Source organism: Capsicum annuum, chromosome 7 (assembly GCF_002878395.1).
Source record: "Capsicum annuum cultivar UCD-10X-F1 chromosome 7, UCD10Xv1.1, whole genome shotgun sequence".
Classification (NCBI taxonomy): Eukaryota; Viridiplantae; Streptophyta; class Magnoliopsida; order Solanales; family Solanaceae; genus Capsicum; species Capsicum annuum.
The window spans coordinates 116,670,609-116,678,611 of NC_061117.1; the positions used below are offsets into that span (position 1 = coordinate 116,670,609).

The window sequence follows — 8,003 nt, forward strand, 5'->3', positions numbered from 1 at the left end:
TATGCATCAAAAACCTCTATTTTGTCATGCGTTTTCATAGTTATCTTCCCTACTTTTATATCAATAAGTGACTGCCCTGTTACTAGGAATGGGCGTCCCAAAATAAATAGAACAACTGGATCAACTTCAAAGTTAAGAATAACAAAGTCTGCTGGAAAAATCTATGATCCCACTTGCACTAAGACATCTTCAATAATTCCATCCAACTTAGAAAGGGACCTATCAGCCAACTACAAAATAATGTTCGTGGGTTTGGGACTCCCAACACCCATCCTTTGGAACCAAGATGTGGGCATAATATTGATGTTCTCCCCCAAGTCACATAATACACGAGCACTGATATCCTGTCCAATAGTGATCTTTAAAGTAAAACTACCTGGATTGTTAAGCTTTATGGGCAATTTGTTCTATATCTTAGATGTGAACTCCTCAGTAAGTGCAACTTTAGCATACTCTGTCAATCGGTTCTTGATTACCACTATGTCCTTCAGATACTTTGCATATTTTGGAACACTCTATAGAATATCAACAAAAGAAAGATTTACATGAACTTGCTTTAGAAGATCCAAAAACTTCTTGTAACTTCTCTCTTCTTGGTGCTTTTACTGCCTTTGAGGAAAGGGTAAAGGTATAGTATTATTCTCCACTTTAATTTTATCACCTGTAGCTCTTTCTTTGACCTCTTTCTACTCAATCTTTTTAGGATCATCATCAGTAGTTGTGGGACTAACTTTCTCATATACCGCCTTCTTTAACTGTAACCCACTCCTCGGTGTGACTATATTTGGCTGCTTTGGATTTTCCTATGTATTGCTAAGTAAGCCTCCTTGAGGTCTAGTGTTTTCTTCTCCCACAATATGATTGAGTTATAACTCCAAATTCCTAGTAATTAATTGTTGAGTCTTCATATTTGCCTGTTGACTATTTATATCTGCTTCCATATATGCCTGAGAAGCTAGAAGTTGCTTCAACACCTCCTTTATATTACTCATTTGAGTAGTGGTTTGATTATTATGAGCCTACTGTTGATTCTGTTGCATTAGTCCCTTATACTGATTATTGTTCTATGCCTGATTTCCACCCTATGAGAAATTGGGATGATTCCTCCAGTTGGGATTATAGGTATTACCAAAATTCTATTATCACGAACGATTCGTATTCCTCACATAATTAACATAATCTAGATTAACCACACAAGCATCTGCTGCGTGCTCGCTACTTCTCGAAACCTCACACCAAAAATTTACCTCTTAGACTACATTTATTGTTGCTACCAGTTATGCAACCCCCAACTTCATAATGTTGCATTGATTAGTAATTTGATTCTGGAGTAATGCAAGTTGAGCTAATAAGGCAGTGAACTAATATACTTCTAATACACCTGCAACCTTCTTAGGAGCACTCCTTGAGTCAGCATGTTATTCAGGGTTTCTTTGTGAAATCCGATTCAGCAGTGTGTACAATTCATCATAAGTCTTCTCAAGAGCTTGCCCACCAGCTGCTGAATCCATTAGAATCTTGGTATTTGGATCTAACCCCTAAATGAAAGTATGAACAAGAACATCATTAGACTAATTATGGTGAGGGCAATTTCTAAGAATACTGTTAAATTTCTCCCAAGCTTAGTAGAGATTCCCTCCTTTTTTTTTAAACTCATAATCTCACTTCTCAAACATACAGTCTTCCTTGATGGAAAGAATTAAAAAAGGAAATTTTGAGCTATATATTCCTAAGAAGTAATAGAGAGTTATGGTTCGGCATGTAACCAACTCTTCACTTCCCCAATTAAAGAAAAGGGGAAGAGAGTCAATCTGACATAATCAGTATTCACCCTTATAGTAATATAAGTATCACTTATTTCTAGGAAGGTTTGTATGTGTTGCTATAGGTATTCAGTGAAAATATGGCATACTGCCTAGCCAAATTTAGTAATTTCACCATATTCTACTTTAATTCAAATTTACCACCTTGCTCGTGCTTGTGAATATTATTAGTGACATGGTTCGTTAGTGGGATTTCCACCTCATAAATAGGTCTAGTAGCTGCTTGAGCAGGAGCAGCTGGAATAAACAGAGTTGACACATGCCCCGCATTTAGATCAACCATATTTGAATCTCTTTGTTAAGACATTTGAACCTGTTGAATTGGATAATGAGCTCTTCACCTATGTCAAATACCAGTTCTGGTTCCAAAGAAGGCTCTACCAACTCTCTATATCTCGCCAGTCCTATATTCAGCTAAACCTATAAAAATTCAACTACTAAGATTAAGTCGTTAAAACTTAAACTTACTATTAAAAACTAAAAATTTAGTAAATTACTAATTGTACAAGTCCCCGGCAACGGTGCCAAAAACTTTTTGTGTTCAAATGCACAAGCAATTGTATGCAATCTTACAAGTAATATAGTAACTCAGAAAGTCGGATATTGTACCCACGAGGATATTCAACTAGCAATTCAACCAAGGATATGCAACTAGCAATTCAACCAACTTTAGTTTTAGATAAGGAGATATTAAGTATTGTAAAGTATCAAGATGATTTTGAAGTTTTGAATGAAAATGTAAATAAATAAGAATAACAATTTGTGACAATAGAAAAACAAGCGACGGTTGTAAATATTAATGAAGAGAATTCTAGGGTTGAGGCTCTTCTAAAAATCTTACAATTCTTTATCCTTATTGCAGTCCAGTTGGTTATCAGGTTTTTGATTCGCAGGGTTTATAACACGATTATGGTCTCCCAACCTCAAATATTTTACCTACATGAACTTTATAACTTACATCACTGAGAGGGGATGCAATAATTCATTTAGATGTATATGGCTATCTTCCTACAATTGAACCAAACAAGGCTTCTAAATATATCTCTATCCTAGATGATAATTCAAATCCTTTATTTCATAAGAGGATAAGAACTTTTCTCCTTAATCTCTTTGTTCTATCCTACAATTTTCCTCCTGTGTAATATCCCGAACTTTATTTAAGTCATATCTAGTCTCCAGAAGAGTTAGTGATGACTTCCTAAATGATTAATATTTAAATCAGAGGAAAAAGTTAACAATTTCATCCAAATATGGTATCAGAGTAAAAATTTAAGGATGTTTTACAGAGAATTGTTGGAACTACCCAGAAGTGATGGTCAGGTTGATGGACCATCGAGCTAGCGATAGACCGTCACCCAAGCCATCATGAATAAGGCAGTGAACCCATCTTCTATACAAGTGCGATGGTCAGGACCGATGGACCATCGAGCTAGCGATGGACCATCACCCACACTATTGCAGACAAGGCAGAAAGTTCAGGTTCTGACCAAGTATGAAGGGATGGACCGACGTACCATCGAGCCAGTGATGAACCGTTGACCAAACTATTGCCACTTCCAATCAGCAATTTTAACCCATTTTAAGGGGTATTTGGGTCTTTTTCCACCCATTTTGACCCCTAATTATACCAGACCAAAACTCATAACTTCTTTATTCATCTATAATACCAAATTAGGGTTTCTCTCAAAGATCAATCCCCAAGAACAAGAAACCCTAGGTGTTGAATTTCAAGTCAAGAATTTAAGTTTTCCTTCACCAATCTTCAAGAAATCATCCACCCAGGTATGTCAACTGTTGATTCATTTGTTCCTTCCACCCATAAAGCTCAAGAAACCCTATTTGAAATATAAAATTTGGATTCCATGGTATGAATTGAATTATATCCATATTTATGTTGTTTTTTTATTTTTAAGTTGAAGTCTTTAATGACTATCATGAAAATATGTTAGTATGTGGCTGAAATTCTTGCATTGAAAGTGTAAAATATTGCCATGAAGTATTATTTCAATATTCATGCCTAAGCCTAAAGATATGCATGTAAGGTTTTTGATAAAATGCCTAAGAGAATAGGAATTATGCCTTATGACTCATTTGTGACCAAAATTGATGAATCCATGTTTCTCCCTTATGTTTGATATGACTCCCATGTTATTATTATGCTTTATAATGGATTGAAGTAATGCTCATGAGATTAGGCTTATAAAATTATGATATGTTTACATGCATTCCTATTCATGTATAAGTTTATAGCATGCGAATACTTCATAAAATTCCCAATGATTGTACTATGAATTGTTGACTATGGTCAGGTGTCAAGAAGGGTCATGTCTTGTTATTTTTATGCTATCGAGTCCTGGGGGTACTTGTACCTGATAATTTAGTTGTGTGCCTAGAGCCAGTGTCATGTTTTCCAAATACTCTCAATTAAGCCATGATTCATAGAACTCAGTTAGTCATGTGACTCAGGAAAACTCAGTAAACTCAGTAATCTCAAAAATTCAGTAATCTCAGTAGTGTTCCATCAGTTAATGAACACAGTTCAGTTTAGTTTAGTTAATCATGTTTAGTATCTATTTATATGGGAGTATGATTCATCACTGAGTGAGCCCAAGGATAGGAACTCAACTGTTATTAGAGGGTGTGATTCTTAGAAGCAATCCTTGCACTCCAGAACTAGGTAGCCAGCGTAGGTTGAGACATCAAACCTTCTAATTGAGGGTAAATGAGGTGGCTTAACCTGTTATATGAGGGTCCCACCATTCTCTTTAGAGTACTTATTAGATGAGGGATTACTCACAGCTTATCCTTACCAGTGGTACGATATTGAAACCCTTCTAATTAGGGTTACAGATTGGAACCTAACTTAATTATATTACTTTATTTGGGGCATGTCGGTTAGATGACTACTTCCCACAGTTACAGTCTCAGTCTCAGTAATAGAACTCAGATAGTTTTATAAAATTCAGGACTGTCAGATACAGTCACCCAGTTCAGTACAAAACTCAGCTAGTTCTATCACAAACAAGATTGTCAGACACAGTCATTCAGATAATAGTATATCAGTTATATAAAACATATATTATCAGTACTTAAATTCAGTGATATCACGATCTCAATTACAGTTCACGTATTCATACATGTATTTTCACATTCATGTTATTTAGTTAGTTAGTTTTGTTTATACATATAAACCCCTTACAATCAGCCTACCTCACCTACATACCAGTATACTCAATCATACTGACGCATTTGCACTATGGTATTTTATACCAAGGTTCAGAAGCACAAGCTCCAGAGCATCCTTAGTAAATCAGGCGTTCAGCGTCCAAACTAGCAGTGAGTCCTCATCATTTAAGGATAGCATGATTATTTTATTACTTTATTATTTCAGTATTTAGGAGTTAATTGGGGATATGTCCTATCAACTCTATTTTTTTTAGACAGTTTAGAGGCTTCAGACTATAGCTTGTTTAGACAGTTATTTCAGTTTTGTTTGGTATTGATATATTGTATTTCCAGTTGTTATGTTTTATTAGATATTTAAACCTTATGGCCTTTCAGCCTTTTTTTGCATTTATATAGTATATTATGCAGTGCCCAGTTACAGATATCAGTCATGGGTTAGCTTGTGGTCCTTCGGGGTCATGAGCGCCGTGTGGCATTCTGGGTACCAGATTTGGGTCGTTACATCCTGGATGTACATAGAAATATCAATTTATTCTAATAGTGGCCACTCATCAAAATAGTAAGCACAAGAAATTAAGGACAACCCATATGATAATCCAATAAGAAACTACGTATAAGAATATAAAAGATTAATCATGTTCTCAACCTCAACCCCAAAACAAGGGATTTTAGCACTCATCTCTAAATTTAACATCAAAAATAAGTAATTAATCATACCCAAAATTAATCTTGTAGTAAAGAAGTTCAAAACAAATTTTAAGAACCCTAAAAGAGAGATTTTTCTATTTTTTCGCCGCTGTTGTGCTTTGAAAAGTGTTTTGTGTTGACTCTATTTGTTCCTTTTATAGTTGGATCTGATATTTCTTCTTTTGATAATCACCGCGATGTGGCAAGCCTCACATTGCTATACTCACTGCGATGTGGCATAATCGCAGTGAGTTTCTATTTCTTGACAAATATGGATTTAGTCATCACCGCGATGCGGTGCAATCATAGTGAGGTACTGTATTTTAACAATTCTCAATTCCTCCTTCAGCTTTCATCGCGACATGGTGACATACTTGAGGATATTTTTGAACTTTTGGTTTCTCACCTTTTTCTTCTTTAATTTCTTCCCAAGCCATGTTCCTATGCCTTTATTTCTCCCTTCATCATTACATCTTGTTAATGCATCCAATCACATTCGATTTCATCATAATTTAGTCCGACATACGCTAATCATGTCCATTAGATAAGGAACACAATTAAAGCTTAATTATAATCAAAATAGCATATTTTAGCTCTCAGAACAAGACCAAATATGGGTGAATGTTAGTGATTAGACCTATAAATACACCCAAGATTACCAGGTTTTAGTATTGATGTTCTATATATATATATGCATTCATGCATGTGCTGATAATTATGGTGATACAGGTGATATACCAATAAGGCTGGAGGACATTATGATGATATAATTGATACCCGACAAGGTTGAAGGACATCGTGATAATACATTGATACCCAAAAATGCTAAAGGATGATTATAATGATATACCTGATAAGGTTAGAGGATGATTACATTGATGTACCTATGTGTACATCTACTGGTTCGAGTACGGTAAGCCCTATGCATGGAGATTATATATATTTATATATATATATTTACACACACATACCTGGCAAAGCTAGAAGATGATTATGATAATGATGGCTACGATGATGATGGTTACGATGATGATGATGGTTATAATAGTGATGGTTAATATGATGGTATTATGATACTTGGATCAGTTATGGTATTATGTATTCTGTTGCATTTATTCTTTCTTGCGCATTGTATATCACCAGTATGCACCTATATCTATCAGCTCTTATGGAAGAAGGGAGATGCATAGGTATGGGTGATGACTATGCCTTGTGGTGTTTTGTATGTTGATTGAACCTTTTAAGCCTGGCGCGGTGGCAGTACATTATAGGATCAATTAGGTATTTGTTTTTCCAGACTAGCTAATTACTTGCATTCTTATTAACATTGTTATTATTACTGTTATGGCTAGTTTATGATAGATTGGTCATTATTTCGGTATCGATACTTGAGGTATGATTCTAGACTCTTTTATCTTATGATTATATTATTATGTATGATCATCTGATGACTTGATACATGAATTAGAACCCTGAGTATTCTAGCACTAGCTCTTTCTATGATTATTAGGTCTTAAATAACTAGTCTGGTGATTTAGGTTGTACTTCAAGTAGACCTTATCTCTCTCTCCCTCTCTCTCTTTCCGTCTATATATATATATATATATATATATATATATATATATATATATATTCATACTTGGATATATACTTATATATATAGCAGTTTCCTACTGAGTACCACATGGTTGGTACTCATACTACACTTCTGGAGCCTACAGATCATAAGTACGGGTTATCATAGTTAAGGTGTGCGGTTTGCGGAGAAGCCATGGTTCAGAGACTTAGAGTGAGCTCCTGACATTCAAAGTATTACTTATCTCTCTCTTATGTACTAGAATAGTCTCTATGTTGTATTCAAAGATAACTTGTATCAGGGTATTCATTTGTACTTCACTTTGATATCTTGTTATGTAGAAGCTCTTGTACTGATCTAGGTTTTGGGACTATATTATGTATTTGATCTCTTACTTCATCTTTTCTGCATTCTTGCCTTTATCTAGTTGGGTAGTCCATTACTAGCCATTTTGAACTACGAATTTGGCTTACCTACTGGTGGGTTATAGTAGGCATCATCATGATTCGAGAAATTGGGTCATGACATTAAAATATTTATATCATGATTTAGCTCAGTCAGCCGATGATTCCTATTAAGTACCAGTGGTTTTGGTTCTCATAATAAACTTCTATACCTTTTTGGTGTAGATTCGAGTACTAGTACCCATCATTTATGTTATGCTCGTGCTAGGTTAATTTCGGAGATTGGGTGATCTATTGGATTCAGAGTTACCCTTTTTCCTTTTATTA

General features: G+C 35.0%; 1 non-coding gene across 1 annotated transcript; it reads left to right on the forward strand.

The window, feature by feature from the left end:
* The first annotated feature begins 1,572 nt into the window (after window positions 1-1,572).
* Window positions 1,573-1,675, forward strand: LOC124886261. Its single transcript, XR_007043347.1, has one exon. It is a non-coding gene; the product is annotated as a small nucleolar RNA R71 (small nucleolar RNA).
* The last annotated feature ends 6,328 nt before the right edge of the window (window positions 1,676-8,003 follow it).